The sequence below is a fragment of the Megalops cyprinoides genome, chromosome 2 (genome assembly GCF_013368585.1).
Source record: "Megalops cyprinoides isolate fMegCyp1 chromosome 2, fMegCyp1.pri, whole genome shotgun sequence".
Lineage (NCBI taxonomy): Eukaryota > Metazoa > Chordata > Actinopteri > Elopiformes > Megalopidae > Megalops > Megalops cyprinoides.
In genome coordinates, this window is record NC_050584.1 from 65,291,561 (window position 1) to 65,307,500 (window position 15,940).

Sequence of the window (15,940 nt, forward strand, 5' to 3'; positions counted from 1 at the left end):
GCAACTGAAGTAAAGACAAAACAAATATTATTCGCAATCCAACGAACGCTATGCTATAGATGACCCGAGTTCAAGTACGCTTCAGCTTTTCTCTGTTTTTATCATCATGAGGATGATATCAGTCATCTCTGCTCTTCGTCCCTGGTGTGCATTTCAGAGCGCGGAATGTTAAGTCGATACATCAAGTCAGGCTGGGCGGGTCCGTGAGCTGGCGAACAGAGGAAGCTACTGACCGGACCAACCCCACTCAATAGCGCCAGCGCACAGCCTTCAGCTTCAACCAGTCGGCGTTTCCGGAGGCTGGGGCTACGGTGGAGCATCCGATTCTTTAGCGAGGTAGTTAACTTTTAACTTTTTTTTTCTTGCAAACCGATGAGCTAAATGAAATATTGAGAGTGTGCACAATGTGCGCCATGTCTTTTCTGGGGTTATGGATCGCCAAATGAAAGTAAAATGTCAGCTTGCCTTAAAGTTTGATAGGCGACAGGACGCAACTCTCGCGGTCTGTTAGATTGTTATCGACTGCATGTGTGAAAATTAGGCTACTTGGCGTAAAGCACGTGTCATAAGCTATATATTTTGACCTTTGCCGACAAGGGTAGACTCAAATATCTAGGTTGCCAAACAGACATGCAGTCACAATCACAAGGATCATACGCTACTACATGCTGTCAGTCCATGCTTATGTTTGCATACGCACACGCGACCTTTTATTCTACGTTGTTTAAGCTGAGAGCCGGGATCAACAGCAGGAGAAGTGTACGCGGAAATAGACACCAGTCCGGTTTCCATCGATTTCAGAATGACAAAACACGGGGTCCTGATCGCGCAGGCTTGACATTGCTTTTTACTGCCTTACATCATGGTTTTGCCTCGGTGCATGCATGCAGTTTGGTACCGACAACTTGTAGGCTAGTTTCTTTGGAAGTATAGATTTGTGCTGGCAAGCATCACGTATGTTCTTTGTTAAAGTCTTTAATAGTAAACACGACGGAAACTACACGCTGTTGCAAACAGATAAAGGATGTACTGTCTAGCTTTGGCTAGTTAGCTTCCTCAGCGTGGCTACGTGCCTGGCGTACCAAGGGGGAGAGCGCTAAATCCGCATAGCTGTCAGCTGGGTGAATCATCTGCCAGGCGGTCCCAGCGCAAAAATCGTTACAAGTTGAAATTGGTACCGATCTATGAAGCCCTGCTGTTATTCAATCAGGTCTAGTGTCACTTTCCACAGCCTCCTGGGTGTTCCTGATAAACATTTTAAAAGCGCGTTCAGTGTGGTGCAGTGCTACCAGATGCCGTTGAGCGCGACACGGAAACTTTTTTTGATTGAATTTTGACAGGTCGCCAAAAGCTGAATTCTTGACGCTGGGAGCGCTTAGGACTCTACCGAAATGTGTGCCGCGAAGCCTCTTCACGCCGTTGCCGGTCTAATTAGGGAGATGGCATTTTTGTGGCGGACTTTTAATGACACAACGTGCGCTCAGTTGTGGAGGTTCTTGAGATACAGGAAGAGTGTGGGAAACTGGAATTACCTGTATGCGCGGACAGGGCAGAGCAGCACCGCGGAGCAGCAGGATATCGCAGTAGACAAAGACAAGTGGAACAGGCTATGCTGCGATCGGTTCCCATCTGACCTTAACCCCGTAAAGGCGAGCTGGATGACTAAGCTCCTGCATGACTCTGGTGTTCATGTGCTGTGACAGTTAAACTTTATTTTTAGAGTTTTTGGCGGTTGTTGGGAGCTGATCACTGGTCTGTCTTTTAAAACAGCCCAGCTTTGTGTTCAAATCCCAGGTGTGTCACCGCTGTTGTGCCCTCGAGCAAAGTACTCAACCTGAATTATTTTTCATTAAATATCCTATTGTGTATATGCGCTAAATGTACAATGTCAGCTGCTGTGGGTGTAAATGGTAGTAACAATAATACAAATCTTAAGCGGTAGCTGTTTTCTGCAGAGAAAACATGTCAGTAATGTTGCTGCTTGGTAATGGTATGGCATTGAAAAGCTCCCCTGGGCTGGGAAGCCACTTTGGAAAATCAAAGTACTGTCTCAGATTAAAATGCAACTCTTTATCTGTAATATGAGTTCTCAATCCCATGGGAGCTGTGGCCCGTTTGCGTTGTGTGTTCATTCCAGATGCTGTGTTGGATGGGATAGTGTTACACAAATGAAACAGACCTTTCAACCAATCCGGTTGTACAGGCTCTGTTTCTGTCCAACAGTTAAAGGTTAAGGGTCAAAGGTTGTCAGGAAAATGTGGAGGTCTGTGTCACTCATTCTACACCTTCAAAACTGAGCATTTACTCTGCTGTGTCAAAGCTTTGCTATTGTTCCTTTTTTTCCAGCAAGTGTCATCACAAGTTAGATGGTCAATGAAATTAACAAAAAGTATTACAAATAAAGTAAAACTATTGTTTTAAATGTGTTACTCAATGTTATGAACTTGGTATCACAGTGATTCCCCTATCCCCTCTAAACTGTACAGATGACTGTTTTCTGAATCTCTTCCAGATCCAGATGCTCAAGCCAAACACCCAAACAATTCACTCGCCACAGGTGTAGGGACCCTAAAAGGCACGTACATCGAGTCCCTGTTTTCAAAACTATATCCGGAAAACCAGCTTCTAGCATTCGTGCTGGAGTCCCATCTGATTTACATGGCAAGAGCTTTGGTGACGATTTAAACAGAAATCCTTCCGTGTTTCTGCTCTGAGGGTGGTTTTTGACTCAGTGCTTTTCTACACTGTGTGAGCCCACTGTACAGTGTTTTTCTCTGGGTCCGGTGATGGCCTCCTTATCAGCCTGTGAAGCACTGTAGCGGATAGGGCGCGTTTATCTGGGCCCTTCCCAGTCCTCTCACTGTGTGCTGATATGGCCTCTAGGCAAACATGGGTGGACTCTGGTTGACTTTGTGGGCAGGTATTTACTGGCTTACCCCTCCAGCACCTCAGCGCCGGTAGGAGTTGTGTCAGCGCTGTGCCAGTTTGAATCCTAGTTGGGTTGCTGCTGTTGTACCCTTGGGGGAGGCACTGTACCTGAGTCATCATTGTAAAATATCCTGAGGAGTAGTATGGAGCTGTACTCTTCGGATCGAATCAAAGACACGGCAGATTTTTTTGGGTCCCAAATTGTGATGGCGCTTTTATGCTTTCAAGACAATTACATTAATTAAGTTTATTTTGTCTTTCCAATGACAAACTCAAGGTGGCAGCATCTAGTGGACAGACCTGGTCACAATAGAAATTGATTGTTGACATTACACAACTGTAATGACCAATCAGAGAGCACTTCTCAGATGGCACTGCATATTAATTAAAGTAATGGTGGCTACAGCCCAAAGGAATGGAGATGGTGGAATGGAAACCATTAAAGTTACTCGTGGTAAGATATTACATAAACTGTCTGCTCTTGAGAGAATGACAACACAAAACCACACAATTATTAAAAGAGGAAAAGAGTGGAATCTTTCAGTATCTGTTGTGCCTTAGCAGGTAAAATAATAAAAAAATAAATCTATTTAATCTATTCTGACAGTTGGTTTCATCTACAATGGGTAATCTTGCGCTTTTAAAACTTACTTTTTTCCCATTCTCGGAATGGTTGGTCTTGTTCATATGCAGTCATGCACATTAATGGTCGTGGTGTGTCTGTCCCTGTCTCAGTGCTGAGCCTACATAAGTCAAGGTTTTGGTCATTGATTAACGTTATATTCTTTGTTTTGCTGCAAAGTCATGGTCTTGATCTTGGACTCTCGTTGAGGTTTTTGCTTCTTGTTTCTGTTAACAAATTAACTCATGTTATTGGCACTTAAGTTATGATATCAGACATAATTAGTAGTCTTGCTTTCGGTTGGACTCTGACTAAACTCCTGTTCTTGCTTTAGCACTGAAGTCACTGTCTTGCTCTTGGACCAAAGTCAAAGTCTTAATCTCTGTCAGTGGTCTTATCTTCATCGGCAGCAGCATGGCTTCCTGTCTGGCGATGGCGTAGGAGGGTACTCGCCGTGGGGCGCTGTGGTCCGAGCAATGTGGCCTGAGTGGCCACAGGGCGGGAGGGTTATTTATGTGCCAAATGTAAACCCCTGCCGTAAGAGCGGATTCCTGCTGTGTCCAGACTGTGCTAAGGGAGGCTACCTGCTGTGCCGGAGCGGATGAATGCATGAATGGCCGAACGTTATGTGTGGTCTTAACCCCACAACCTCTGCCCTCAAATGAATCCAGATGGGGTCAGGTGGACAAAGGTAGAGGGATTAGCCCCTAATAGCACGGGGGCTTCCCTTTTCCCAGCATGCCTGTAGACACTGCACTCTCCCAGTAAGCCCCTCCCCTTTGCAGCAGTGGCCTTCAGGCTCCATGCCTCTGCTCACACTGTAGCCAATCAGCACGCATGTATGAGATACGCTAAATGGAAGCACCGCAGTGCAGGGCGGTGGTGCAGGGTTTAAGGAGGTTTGTAACCTGCAGGTTGCTGGTTTGATTTGTGGGTTAGCTGTCATACAATGCTAAAATACAGCCCAACTAACCTGAATCATTTCAGTAAATCTCCTGCTTTATCAACGGGAAATATATAAAAAGTATTGTGCAGGGCAAAGAAATAATAACGGTGAACATATAACTAATATATTTGTGCATACACATGGGCCCGGTCTGACCCTGTTGCACCTGACAAAGCGTGTGATTATGGATATAGTTATTGTTATGAGTGTGTGCATGGCTTCACACAATCCTCAGCAGAGCAGGAAGACCTGAAGCCAGAAGCATACTTTCTGTCCGTAAGAACCCTGTAGTGTGTTCTGATTCATAAGGATCGGACAGAAAGGCTCAGGGATGTGAAGCACTGAAATGTCTGATAGCTCAGAGCAGCTCTTCACTGGTGCTTTTGGTGTGCAGAAGAGGCATGTTCAGGTCAGGGTGCAGGGGCTTTGGAGGCCCGCACTGGCCAGAATCTTACAATGAGAAACAGTCCTGCAGTGTGAAGTCATGTGGCGTTTAGTCACTTCAGTGCAGCGAGATGAACGCTGCCGTTGTCCGCTTGAGCAACATGTCTAAGTATTGCAAGACTGGATAGGGCAAGACTGGATAGGGCCTTCTGAAGGGAAGTGAATAATGCAATTTCAGCCTAAATGAGACTCAGGTTGAGACTCTCAGACTGTTTTTCTGCAGGTTTTTTTTTTTTTTATTTTATCGAGAGAATGCCGTGATGCTGTTAAGCGGCATGAGACGCAACGTCAGCGCCGTGAGTAGCTCGGGTGTGTGTGTGGCTTAACTCCGAAGAACACACATTCTTGCGTGTTTCTGCAATGTTTTCTTGTTCGGTGGCCTCGCGCCCGCAGACCGCAAAGCACGCACCGCTTCCACATTGTTGTAATGACACGGCAGGAATGTTGCGGTCACGTGGTTTTCAGGCGACTGAATGGGGGGGGGGGAAACTCGCAAGGCAGTAACCACGGCCACTCGCGTCTCCGACCACCTGTTCCAGCTGTTTAGCGTCATCATACACCGGCACTTTTTATTGCTTTGTCATGGATTCCCAGTGAAATGGGAAAGTGATTCTTTCCCCCGAAATGTTTATCTCCCCCAAATATTCTCATAATAAACTGTAAACAAAAGCGTGTGTCGGTTGTTGCGGAGTGCAGCGCTATGATTGCGTTGAGAAACTAGCTTTGTCAAGACCAGCTAAGATAGAGGCAGACCTCATGCAAGACTGTATGGAGAACCTAAAAGGGGAAGTTAGTCTTGTGGTCACCAGGCGCTTGTGCGGTAGGAAATGCAGTCAACCCAGTCACTCTCTCTCTCTCTCTCTCTCTCTCTCTCTCTCTCTCTCTCTCTCTCTCTCTCTCTCTCTCTCTCATTTGTGTGACAGTGAGAAAGACAGTTGAAGCACGCAGTGTTACATGCCGAAATTACCGTCCGTTGTTGAGGCTGACTTTACTGCTAGCGATGTTTAGTGTTTCCTAGTGTCCAGGGAGTTTCGCGAGTGCAGCTGCATACAACAAATGATTTTATTCAGAACGTCCCCACCAGTACTGGATGTCCCCGGAACGTCAGCATCAGCTCGCTAGATAAATGGCAGCATTGTGACCGAGCTGGCGTTCCTCGCTTGTGTGCCTGTCTCCTTTGAATACTGCGTGGATTTAATTTCTACGTGCTTCAAATGGCCTTTTATTACATGAGCCAGACCACATTCTTACAAGATTGTGTTTGAATACGTCAGCGTGTCCAAACGGAGATCCTACGCCTGAGTTGCGTTGTCAGGATGGTGAGATTTGCATAGACATTGGCCCGGTTTCTTCCTTTGCCTGCTTCGGAAGGACGGGCATTGCGCCATGGGTAAAACTGTCGCGTCGGTGTGTTAACACATTTAGGTCCCGCCGTTCCGTGCGCTCACTCACCGCGCTCCAAAAATACCTCCACCTGTGTGCCGTGACATGCTTTATCCTTCTCCAACCACAAGAGGACGACAGTGGTTCATTTTAATTTTCATTTTGAGATTCCAATTTACGTGTTGTTTTCTTTTCTGTTTGTTGTTTTGGCCAAATCTTTTTTTTTTTAACCGCCGATATTATAACGAATATTAGCCAAAAGATGTAATGAGATATTTTTTACGGTCAGAGTGTGCACCATCCATATAACTGACACGACCATTGTTTTGGTGTGGGTTTGACAAGAGAGTCACATATCACACACTGTGACAGTCCCTGTTGGTTTAAGTAAGTATGAATGCCTGATTATTGAGTATTTACAGAAGCATTATGTAGTTCCTGTGAAGGCATTATATAGTTCCTCTGACAGTTTCAAGCCTTTACTCCTCCATCACTGTCGCGTACTGCTCTTTGTTCCAGCACAGAACCAGGATGTGAGACAGGAGGTGGGTGCTCCCAGTGTGAGTAACCCTGCCGTCCTCTGAGATGGGCCGGGCGGTTTACCTTGGAATGTTTTCTGCTTTCTGTGTGACCCGTAAAGTGAGGGAGAGGAAGAGTGCTGTTGATATTAGCTCTTAATATGTTACTGATGCAGGGGGGCTGGCTCATATTTCAATATGGAGACTGTCCTCTGTGTGTGTGTGTGTGTGTGTGTGTGTGTGTGTGTGTGTGTGTGTGTGTGTGAGTGTGTGTGCGTGTGTGTGCGTGTGTGTGCGTGTGCGTGTGCGTGTGTGTGTGTAAGAGTATATGTGAGCGGGCACATGGGGGTGTGCACGTGTGTGTGTTTGTGTGTTTCTGGATGGGGGAATTTACAGTGTTTACAGTAAATTCACAGTGAACCTGAGCCCTGTGATCTACGTAAATGTTGCATTTCAGGACTACAGAAATGAAAGGAGGAAGGGTATGGGGAAACACAGGAGATGGACCTCTCATTTGGGGCTGTTTGTGTGTCTGTGGTTCATGTGTTCTTCTCAGATGTGAGAGGCTCTCTCTTTCCCTCCTCTCTGCCTCTCGGGTCATATCCTGTGAGGGATGCTGTAGTGTGTGTGGAGAGCGCTCTGTGGTTGAGTCTGAGCTGTGGGAGAGAGAGCCATAGAGTGGTGCCTGTCTGAGTGGAGTCATTATAAACGCACCTGTCTGTGTGTGTAAAGCGTGTCCAGTAAGTGTTTTAGCTTCCTTCTCTGGGTTTTATTCCCAGACCTCTTTCTGCTGGGACACTTGATCAACACAGTAAGAGTTATAGCAAAGGTTTGTTTGCGCATGGCTGTCATAAGCTTAGTCTTTGTTTCTTACTTAATGACTATTTCCTGGAGGAGGTTCCTTGATCATCTAGATCTCCCTGCAGCTGGTATGTCTTTGCAGACCTGAGGAAGTCAGCAGAAAGCAGCACGCTTTGGTCTTGAGGTATTACGACCGTTTCAGTGTTCTCTCTTCTTCCACTGAAGAGATTATCCTCTTTTCTCGTGGCTGATCAGCTGTATCTGTATGCGTCCAACCCACAATGGTTGTTCCCTTTTTTCTCCGATGGCTGTGCCACATGTTCTTAAACAGGCCTTGTTTACCACAAAACTCTGCATGTAACTGAGGAGGATTGAAGCTGGGAGCTCGCGGCCCCTGCAGGAAGCACAGTTATTTAACAGACGTGAGCAGAATGACTTTTATCACCATCTTGCTGATGTTTCCTGCCCTGTGGCTGCAAAGATCAGGAGAATCAGCCAGCGAATTGATTTACACCAAAAATGGGGTAAAAAGTAAAAAACCTGTGTGGTGATGCACACGACCTCCTGGCTCACCCGGAACGTTCTGGAAACGTTTTTGTAATCTTTATGATGTGACAACATTGTCACTGTGGGAAAGCGTTGTCACAACATCACAGCATACATTGTGAGGTCCTCACCTGTCCACGCCGTGGGTACTCTGCCAGATTTGGGAAGCGTGTGGGTGTGCCTCAGGATCGGTGCTCGGGTCGGACTGTCCAAAGTTCTCCTTCCTGCCGTCTCTGCTGTGAGTCGTATGCCGATATCAGCGCCTGTGTGTGTGAGTTCCTGGGCGATCTTGAACCCGGATCTGTGTAAAATCAGACTGTGAGCGTGCTGTGCAGCTGCGGGAGTTTGCTTGTTTATTTCACAGCTGCGACACCCCCGGATGGTTCATCCTCCCTCTCTGGTGTCCGTCACGCTCACAGAGATTAATCCCCCGCCGGCGTCTCCGACTCTCACCGTGACAGCTGACGATGTTGCGTCAGAAGTTTACTTCAGATAGAGTTATGACAAAACTGCCAAACTCCTCTCTAGGAGTCTCTTCGTGGCATGTTTCAGGGAGATTGAAAATAGTAACACCAATTTCACACTGATTTCTAGTGAAATAGGTATGTGGGTCAGTCAGTGTGTTGGTTTGTAGGTGGGTGGAGAAAATATTTTATGCAGTAGGTTGGGAGAACAGAGGCTTTAGGGGTGTAACACTTTCTGTATAGTTGGTAACAACATTATCTCCCTCTGTGAGTGTGTGTGGTGCAAGCAGTTTGTGCATGTGTGGTTTTGTGTGTATGGTGGGAGTAGTTTTTGTGCGTGTGTGCATATTTATGTGCATATGTGATGTGAGTAGGTTTTGTGTGTGTGTATGTGTGGTGTGAGTGATTTGTAGGTGTTTGTGTGTGTGTGTGTGGGTGTGTGTTGTGTGTGTGTGTGTGTGTGTGTGGGTGTGTGTGTGGGTGTTGTGTGTGTGTGTGTGTGTGTGTGTGTGGGTGTGTGTGTGGTGTGTGTGTGTGTGTGTGTGGAGCCTTTTAGACTGTGAGCAGCCACTCCTGTCTCGTTCACACTTCACTTTATCACTTGTCTTTCACACAACCGAAAGAGAGAGGGAACAAAAGAGAGATACAGAGGCCTCTGAAAGACAGGGGGTCGGGGGGAACGAGCAAAACAGAGGGAGGGAGAGAGAAACAGGAGTCTGAGAAAAAGAAAGAGAGACCGGAGCAGTTTAGAAAGAAAGTAGAGACAATAAATAAACAGGCAGCCCTGGGAGAAAGAGGAACAGAATGTGGCTGAGAGAGGGAGAGAGAGGGAGGGAGAGAGGTGGAAACAGTTTTATGGGATACTCGGCTCCAGGATCCCAGGGAAGCGATTTTGTTTGCGAGCTCCCCGCTCCACAGGCCTCTCCCCCCCCCTCTGTCCGGCCCCACACAAGGCGAGAGGGAGGCGGAGCTTCCCCGCCCCCCACCGGAGGCCGATTGGCCGGGAGAGTGGGGCTGAGGGAAACCCCGCCCCCGGAGGTGTTGTGATGGCTTGGGGAGGGCTGTAGTGGCCAGCCCCCCCTGTCAGTTCCCTGTGGCGGTGTGTGCGAGACAGACAGGAGTTTTTGGACGTGCATAGAAGCGGGCTCCTGGGAGGAAGAGAGGGCACCATGGGGCCTCTGGACCCCTTGCTGGGGCAGGTCAGTGAAGCATCTGGCTCTGAAGGCATGCTGCTGTTAGGATTAGCTTCGTCCTCTGCCAGCAGCCCTTGTGCTGCAGCCCCTGCTTCAGAGAGGAGGTGTTAGGACTGAGAGTGTACGCAGTGTGGAGGGGTGAGGGGGGGGGGGGGGCAGAGGTCACCTGAGGGAGGGGCTGTAGGGGGGGCGGGTTTGCTTTTGGGCAGGTGCACTGAGTGTGTTGGCAGTTCTGCTGCTTATGTTGTGGGGGAGAGTCTCTGTGTCTCTCCTGGATTGTCACCTCTGCAGCACCTGGGAGAGAGGGAGACAGAAAGAAAGGGAGAGAGAGAAAGAGAGACAAAGAGACAGACAGTTAGAGAGGGAAAAAGAGGGAAAGAGAGAGAGAGAGAGAAAGACAGAGACAGACAGTTAGAGAGGGAAAAAGAGGGAAAGAGAGAGAGAGAGAGACAAAGAGACAGACAGTTAAGAGAGGGAAAAAGAGGGAAAGAGAGAGAGAGAGAGACAAAGAGACAGACAGTTAAGAGAGGGAAAAAGAGGGAAAGAGAGAGAGAGAGACAGACAGACAGTTAGTGAGGGAAAAAGAGGGAAAGAAAAAGGGGGGGGGGGTGTGTCATGAGCGCTGAGCTCTTCCCCTCCCCACTATGGTTGTTATGCTGAAGTGTTTCTGAATTCCCTCAGTGCAGGGGGGTCTGAACTTTTAGTAAAACGTGTCCAGGTCAGAATGGATTTGCGCTGGGCTGTGCAAGGCTGTCTGTCCCTGGCAGCCTGTCTGTGTGAGGATGAGGATGTGGTCGGGGAGCGTCACTGACCTCAGGTGTAACAGCGTACGGCATCACATCTCAACAGAGGAGTATTTTTCGGCGTCTTCCTTCTTTCTCGCTTTGTGTCTTGTTGCCATTGGGTTGCACCGCTGCCCTATAACTGTTTGATGGCAGAGTGGCTCCTGTTATTAAATGATTCTCAGAAATATGGTTTATCGGCTGCATTCAGAGATATGAGTGTCCCATTCTGCACAGCGCCTTTGGGTGTTTTAGAGATAACAGGAGCTCAAGCAGAGCCCGTCTGGTATTTGGAGAGCAAATCATATGGCAGCCAGACTCGCACCATGGCAACGGCTCCCCTGGAGCTGCGTTTTGACTGTCCGTTAAAAAGAGGTCAGACAGTTTGCCGTGCTGTGCGTGCGTCCGTGTGTGTGTGTGTGTGTAGTGGCGGCTCCTCCGGCTGTCAGGCACACTTTATCCGGCCGTTTCGCTGGGGTTCCAGATGCACACAGCTGGGCCGACCGGGATGCTGGAACAGAGCATGCTGGGACCGTTGCACGGCTCCGTGACGGGATGTAGATCCTCTCCAGTGTTCCCTCAGACCTTCAGTCAGTAACCTCGCTGTAGAAGAAACTTTGGCAGGCTGTGGGGAGGGGCGGTTAGAAAGTGCAGAATCTTCAATCACCACTTTCTGGCATTAAAGAGAGTCCTCCTCACACACACTAGGTGATCCGCCGTGGTGCAGACTGGGGAGAGGCACTGAGAGAGTGCCCCTGGTGGTTTTACTGACCTCAGTGAATACATGGCTATCCCTCTGTCCAGCAATCAGACAGAGGTTTAGAATGAGGTGGCTGAGGTACATTAGCCTGATGAGATGGCACTGTGTGTGTGTGTGTGTTTTTGTATATATGTGTGTGTGTGTGTGCGCGTGTGCGTGTATATCTGTGTGTATTTGTGTGTGTATGTGTGTGTGTGTGTGTGTGTGTACTGTATCTGTGTGTGTGTACTGTATCTGTGTATCTGTGTATGTGTGTGTGTGCGTGTGTGTGTGTGTATAGGGTGGATTGGGGAGACTCGCACACCTGTTGAGTGAGAGGCCCGGCAGCTTGTGGAAGGGGGCAGCCAGGCCTGACCGCACCCAATTACTGTGAGTGCTGCTGCAGCCTCTGCGGGCCTGTGCCGGGCAGGGCATCCCCAGCCGAGCTGCAGGCCCGTCTGTCAGCCGGGCCTCATGTCCCTGCCCACACCCACTGCACAGTAACCCAGCCCCGTCACCGTCTGAGCGCTGGACTCATTTCAATTTCCCCAATTGCCTCCTGTCAGATTTGAGGGGATTAAAAAAATTAAAAATATACAGAGAGAGAGAGAGAGAGAGAAATAAAACACAGAAATCAGAGTGACCTCAATAGGGCCTGTAGATTTTCTATGTGTTTAACGGCGCCTCTGTTTGGCACACTGCCAGGTCTCAGTATCGGGCAGAAAGCAGAAACACACAGCAGCTAACGCTCTGTGTGTGTCTGCCCGGGATGTGCAGTGAGTGACCCAGTTCATCCTGCTGTGGCCTCAGTGCTCTATACGCCGCATGGGCCTAATGTTAAATGTGAGACAGTGCCGTGGTGCCATGTGGCTGATGACGGACAGGGCAAAACAAGGTGAAACTGTTTCTCTTCTCCCACAGTCACTGCGAGGCTGCCTGATGTGTGGGATCTGTTCTGAGTTACAGTGCGCACACGCTTGTGTCTCCGGTAGTAATGGCGGGGATGCAGCTGGGTACTATCTCTCAATGGGAGTATTTCATCTCACAGCCTCCAATCAGAACAGAGGACTGAGAGTGTTCTAATTCACAGCCTCCAATCAGAACAGAGGACTGAGAGTGTTCTATCTCACATGTTCCAATCAGAACAGAGGACTGAGAGTGTTCCATCTCACATGTTCCAATCAGAACAGAGGACTGAGAGTGTTCCTCAGTACAGCCTCCAATCAGAACAGAGGACTGAGAGTGTTCTATCTCACATGTTCCAATCAGAACGGAGGACTGAGAGTGTTCCTCAGTACAGCCTCCAATCAGAACAGAGGACTGAGAGTGTTCTATCTCACATGTTCCAATCAGAACAGAGGACTGAGAGTGTTCTATCTCACATGTTCCAATCAGAACAGAGGACTGAGAGTGTTCTATCTCACATGTTCCAATCAGAACAGAGGACTGACAGGGTCCCATCTCCACATTAAGGAAGAACAGAAGTGCTCTGTGTGTGTTCCCTCCTCGGCGGTGGCTGGTATGGTCCTGCCGTTGTCAGGGGTCTCGGCGCAGGGAGAGAAAGCTTCACTGGTCCCGTAGCAGCAGATACTCGCGCACTGGCCCGGGAGGCTGGAGAGGATGCTGTTTCTCGCAGGGTCAGAAACCGGAGCCGTCGCCGTCAGCGTGGTATCGCTTCAGAGGGTCAGTCAGTCAGCCTGTCACCTCCGCCGGCCCCGGGGCCCCTGAGAGAAAGCTGAGCCCCTGGGTGATTCCACGTCCTCCTCCACCGCAGTGCTGAGGCCCTCTACAGAGCCTTCAGTGGCTTTACAGAGCATAGAAGGGAGCCGTGAAAATTGCAGGTCCGTGTGTGGTGAAGTTACCTGGCAGATTAGCATGTCTTTCAGACATGTGGCCTGAATCAGCAGGTGCAATGGCTGGTAGTGTAGCACAGTGTATAAGGAGCAGGGTTCATAACCAAAAGGTTGCCAGTTCAATTCCCTGCCGGGGAACTGCTGCTGTACCCTTGGGCAAGGTACTGTACTTAATGCACAGTTGCTGTATAAATATGTATAAATGTAATATATGTAATGTATATTTATAATATAATATATAGTATAAATATAATATAGTATAAATATGTAAGTCACTCTGGATAAGAATGTCTTCTAAATGCCAATAGTTGTGTCTGTGTGTTCATTTGCATGCGTGTTTGTGTGCATGCATGTTAGCCTGTGTGCGTGTGTGTCTGAAAGAGTTTGTGTGCGTGTGTGTGTGTGTGTGTGTGTGTGTTATGGAAAGAGCCTAGCTGTGGGGATGTTATAGGAACGTTCCTTACAGTCGGGTGGCCTGCATGGTTTCTGTTTGTTCCCCAGGGGAGTCGTTTGCATGTGGTGAAAGTTCCATTCCCCTCCAGGCAGTGCTGCTCAGAATCAGCGCTGCATCCTTATCTCCCTCTGAGCCGCAGTCACGGCTGCTCTGTGGATTTTCAGGAAATAACATCGCGGTAGAACACCGCGTCCCTGCCAGCTTCGACCTCAGTGCCGTCGCTGGCCCGGGGCTGCTGGCCAGCGAGGCGCTCCGCTTCGAGTCCGGCCGAGGCGGCAGAGCTCAAGGAGGGCCTGAGATGCAGGGAAGGCCAGAGAGATGTTTAATCAGTGATCCGGAATCGTCAGAGCGCCTGTGTCCTGCGTGTGACAGCCTGGCCCAGCAGAACACGAGCAGTTACATTACGTTACGCTACATTACGTTACGTTACATTACATTACGAATGTCACAGCCATGTCACGTTACGGTTGATAAATCAGGTTCTTGAATAACTGCCGTGTTTAAACTTTATTGTGTGTCAATCAAATACAACAACTGCTGGTTCTAACTACTCTCTCTGACTCTTTACATTACGTTACGCTACATTACGTTACATTACTTTGCTTTAGCCAGAGCAATTTACATAGCACATCTGATAAAGTGGCATAAACAGGACACCGCTAACCACACATGATCAAGTATCAGTGCCTAATATAGTGCTGAGACCACAGATGCTCATCTAGATTGATGTGTAAGTGCAAAGCAACATACGACTTAAGGGTGATACCAATACAAGTATAGTGTAACACACATACCCCATGCATGCAAGTAAACCTCCACTTACCCGGTTACTGAGAACTCTGAAGTACTTCCACATGAGAAAGATAAAGGATCGCACAGACGATCACACTCCACCTTGTGAGTGGCACAGTTAGTGGGACTCCTGTGTGAGTTACATTACATTATTGGCATTTAGCAGACGCTGTTACCCAGGTTGACTTACCATCAGTTTCAGGCTTTTACAAGATTGTTCATTTATACAGGTGGATATTTACTGAGGCAGTTGGGGGTTAAGTACATTGCCCAATGGTACAACAGCAGTGCCCCAGTGGGGAATTGAACCGGCAACCTTTTGGTCAGGAGTCCTGCTCCTTAACCACACTGCCACCTGGGATGAGGCCTTCTGCTGGCCTCTGCCTGAGTTTGAGCTCGGTGTGAATCTCTACGGTTAGCACGTTGGCACCATAGTGGCGTTCTCCTGTCAGTCGGAACCGCGCTCCAGAGATCCGTCGGGCTTCCTGTAGAAAACATGAAAAATGTGCAGAGGTCTGGAGTAAGGAGAAGGTGCGGAAACAAGGCTGAGAATGAGATTTGACTGGGAGGGCAGGAGAGTGCGTTGTGATTGCACGGAGAATGAAAATTGCCTGATTTCGTGCTACAGGCCTGTTCATCCCAGAGACAGGGCCCTGGGACTGGATGGGTGGAGCCTGTGCTGCTATTGGCCAGTGACCGCTGTCACTCACAGCTCAGCCCCTGTGTGTCTGTCTCCTTGTGATGGGCGTGACCTTCAGAGACCTGCTTCGTTCCAGTGTGTGTACTGAGTGAGGCAGCAGGTGGAGACACCCGGTCCAGCCCAGAGGGGTGACTGATAATCCAAAGCAGATGAAAGGTGGCCTCCCTCTGGGCTGGTCCCCTTTCATCACCATGAGCTGGTGTTTTTCAGCTGAGTGGATGTTTGTATCGGGGTTGAACCGCAGGGCTGACTGTTGTGCACAGTGTAATGCGCCCTGTGTGACTGACTCAAAAAGCCCGGACCTCTGTCTGCTGCAGCTTTGGTGCAGTTCCCATGTTCCGGCTGTCTTCCCCACTCGGAATTGAACGCCATGATACTCCGGTTGAGAAGCTCAAACTGTCACGCCACACAGCCGCTGTGTGAGCGTGCGACAGGTAGGTCCAGGCAGGTGGCAAGCGCTGGTGTCTGCAGTACCTGGGGGGCGTGGGGGCCCTGGGGGGCTGGGGGGTCCCTGGGGGGCGTGGGGGGTGTGGGGGCCCTGGGGGGCTGGGGTTGATTGATAAAGATGATGTGGGGCTCCTGCTTTTGGCTCTTTTTCAGGTGTCTGCCCCCCCACACCCCATGCGACCACATCCCCATTGGTTAGCTGGATTGCTATTGATCGGCTGAAAGTTATGTAGCTGGGAAGTATATTTTTCTTACAGACGGTAGCCTCGTACTCCCCCTGAACACACACACACACACACACACACACACACACACACTAAGAGCCCCT

The 15,940-nt window shown here is 49.0% G+C and overlaps 1 protein-coding gene across 3 annotated transcripts in view; it reads left to right on the forward strand.

Moving 5' to 3' along the window:
- The first annotated feature begins 230 nt into the window (after positions 1 to 230).
- The window catches only part of LOC118772688 (phospholipase D1-like), a 57,597-nt gene continuing 41,887 nt past the window's right edge, over positions 231 to 15,940 (forward strand). For 2 of the 3 annotated variants that reach the window (XM_036521234.1, XM_036521232.1), the window contains exon 1: positions 231 to 336. The gene's annotated coding sequence lies outside the window, so the exon portion shown is untranslated. Of the gene's footprint in view, positions 337 to 9,757; positions 9,852 to 15,940 lie in introns of those variants that run through there. The other variant, XM_036521233.1, reaches the window with a different exon arrangement.